Source organism: Colobus angolensis, unplaced genomic scaffold (genome assembly GCF_000951035.1).
Source record: "Colobus angolensis palliatus isolate OR3802 unplaced genomic scaffold, Cang.pa_1.0 Scaffold269, whole genome shotgun sequence".
NCBI lineage: Eukaryota > Metazoa > Chordata > Mammalia > Primates > Cercopithecidae > Colobus > Colobus angolensis.
The window spans coordinates 623,111-626,473 of NW_012115921.1; the positions used below are offsets into that span (position 1 = coordinate 623,111).

The following is a 3,363-nucleotide window of genomic DNA, read 5'->3' on the forward strand; positions in this document are numbered from 1 at the left end:
TTACATCACATATTCTCGTATCCAGAAAAAAAAAAAAAAAAATCACATATCATTTTAAAATAAATAAATATATATATATGGCACAATGCCAATCATTAGTTATTTTAAACTAAATAATAGACTTTTAACAATCAACTATAAACTGTTAGCAATTCAATTTCATTTGAAATATATCAAACTCAAAAGCCAAGAGTAAGGAAACTCTTGCCAATTGTCATTTAACGTCATTTACTAAAAGTGTACTTTATCTAAATAAAGTTAGTGGCATGGTTTTGTGCCACCAGAGAGCACACAGCAACTGGAGGACGTGAGTTATCCACATAGTAAAGAAGTGAATATTTTTTTCCAAAGCAGGGTGCCAACATGGGTGAATTACAGTACAGCAAATAGAATATTTAATACCAAGAGTATGTGGTATGGAGGAACCAGCAGATAAATGTTTTGGGGAGAGATAGCCTTTTGGCCTCCCATGAAATGGGGCGGGGGATGGGGAAGAGAGAGAGAGCGCTACTTCATGGATGGATCCCCAATCCCACTTGCTATGCACCTGACAAGGAGCATACCTTCTCTGATGGGAGCAGCGGGAGCCTCACTCCTCATGCACAAAGGGGAGCTCCCTGAATGATTTCCTAAGGGATGTCACCAGATCAAAACTTGCCTGTCATAATCCTACCTGTTACTCATATTTGCTATCTATATTTTCTTTTGGTCTTCCCTTCCTTTGTAACAAAGTTCATTTTTAAAATCCCATCTCTTGTCTCAGCTATGCTAAGACAAGGAGATGAGTGGGTAGGCAGGATCGGATCATTGCTACAACACTGCAAAAGCATCTGACAGTCACTTACCTGTTTGGTCATCTGTATATTCTGTATCTAGATATTTCATTTGCGGGTTTGTCTATTTGTTGGAAAAGACTTTGTGTCAAGGTGCTAGTGACTGAGCCCATCTTACACAATCACTTATTCAAAAATAAGAATGTTTATTGAGTGTCTACCACATACCAGGCACTGCTGGGCATTACACACCATTCCAATATTTAGAATCTTTATTACTCAGAGTCCACAGTATGAAACAGATTGATTTGAAACATCAGGGTCTGAAAACTAGGCCATTAAATGGCACTAGAATAGACACTCATTAAAAGTTTTCCTCCTCTGGGTGGGCATTGTGGCTCATGCCTATAATCCCAGCACTTTGGGAGGCCGAGGCCAGTGGATTACCTGAGGTCAGGAGTTTGAGACCAGCCTGGCCAACATGGTGAAACCCCGTCTCTCCTAAAAATACAAAAATTAGCTGGACGCGGTGGCGGGTGCCTGTAATCCCAGCTACTTGGGAGGCAGGAGAATCGCTTGGTCTTGCACTCCTGGCCAGGGATAAGGAGGCTTCAGTGAGCCGAGATCGCACCATTGCACTCCAGCTTGGGCGACAAGAGCAAAGCTCAAAAAAGTTTTCCTCCTCATCTAAAGAAGTTAATGTTTTTCAAAGTGGAAAGAGACCAGGAAGGAACTTTCTTACTCATTATGTAGCTTTAGATCCTGCAAGTATTCAAAAGATCAATTCCCATGGAAGTTAAGCCCAAGTTCTAAAGAGTTTAAAACCTCTCGAAGAGGAAGGGGCCACCAACATACTTGTCAAGGTTGAGTCCAGAAGCAAGGAGGGATACTCAGAGATGAGTTCAGTGCTCCTCATCTAACTTCTTCCTGCATGGGATGACTATAGAGGGATTTCTCACCCATCCAAAGAGGGACAGCAGCAGGCTGAGTAAATATGAGAAACATGGGGCTGGGGACACAGCTGAGGGGTGAAGACCTGACTTTCTTTCACTTGCAGGCGAATAGTGTAATCATGGACACAAGTCCTCTGGCCCTCAGTGTCCCCATCTGTAAAATGAGTAATAGGATTGGCCCAGAGCTACCTGAACAGCCCAGTCACCTCCAATGTGTCATGATTTCCATCTCCAGGAACAGCCTCAAGTGTCTACTCTCTGGCCAGTTCTGAACTTCACAGTTCATGATTCTAGTCCAGAATATAAAATGGCAGAGTCCAAACTACAGGTTTTCAGACCTGCAGCTCTATGGGCTAAAATGTCTCTCTGCACACATCTCTCCAGAGTGAACCTGTAACTCCAAACAAGGAAGGCTCTTGGTGTACTCTGAAGCTTGGCATGTCACAATGCCAAACATTGTGGCCAAAACCATAGACAGGATGGAGCCTCCTGAGCTGGCAGGGAAGGGCAGGACTCTAGCACTCAGACTTCAGGGCAAAGGTACAAACTGCCCCAGGGAGGTGCAGGATCAGCCCTACTCTGGCAGGTGTGGCTCTCCTGATCAGCATAGCTGTTTACTTTCTGCCCCAAAACCAAGTGGGACCCAAAGATACTAACACATCTCTTTTCTTTTCCAGAAGCTAGACAAAAGGACATTTCAGAGCCAGATAAAACTGTGTGAGCAACTCTGGGGAAGACCTAATGTTTCCAGTCCAAGATCTGAAAAGCATTTCAGAAGCAGGTGGTGTGATTCAGGGGCTGGGGGAAAGGGAGAGGAGGGGCAGCACTTTTACCAACGTTAAGTGGCCACTGCAAGAGCTAAGGAGGTAGGAGCTTCACTGCAGTCCCCCCACATGGTCCCCAAGGCACTTACCCTCACACTCCCTGCCTTCCCCTTGGTAGCCAGGCTTGCAGGAGCACTTGTAGGAGGTGGGTGTGTTCTGACACAGGGCGTTGGCATGGCAGTCATCTAGCCCTTGGGCACACTCATCCACATCTGCAAAAGAGCACAGCCGACACCTGGTACAGGCTCCCAGGCCATGTGTGATCTGGCCTCAGCCCTGTCTGGCATCATCCCCACCAGCCCACCCCACTTCACTCCTCACAAGCTACAACGGCTTGGGATCGCTGGGATAAACCATACTGTTTCTGGGCCCCTGTTTCCAGGAACAGCCTGTACCCTCTATGTGAAATTACCCCCACCATCATCTACTGGCGTTCAGGACTTAGCTCAAATCCACCTCCTCCAGGAAGCCTGCCATGACCCCAGTGTAGGTGCCCTCACCAGTGCTAGTATATGTATGGCTTTGCATGGCACACGTCAGGCAGGGTTGTTAATGTTTTCCTTCCTCTCTCTCCACTAGACAATGTCTTGACAACAGACTGCATCTGTGCCCCTTATGCCAAGCCAGTGCAGTACCTGGCACGTGAGTAGGCAACAGTACATACATGTCTGCTAAAGGAGGAAAGGACCAAACGGACAGAAAAGCTCTGAAAGCCAAGTAGCTGTCTGTCAGCTTTCTCAGGGCTTAGAGCAAGCTTGTCCAACACAGCTTGTGGGCTACATGCAGCCCAGGACAGCTTTGAACGCGGCCCAA

The 3,363-nt window shown here is 46.3% G+C and overlaps 1 protein-coding gene across 1 annotated transcript in view; it reads right to left on the reverse strand.

The window, feature by feature from the left end:
* Window positions 1–3,363, reverse strand: part of SCUBE2 (signal peptide, CUB domain, EGF-like 2) — a 128,946-nt gene that overhangs the window by 74,648 nt on the left and 50,935 nt on the right. Inside the window, exon 3 of the mRNA XM_011947606.1 lies at window positions 2,640–2,762. The gene's annotated coding sequence lies outside the window, so the exon portion shown is untranslated. The remainder of the gene's footprint in view (window positions 1–2,639; window positions 2,763–3,363) is intronic.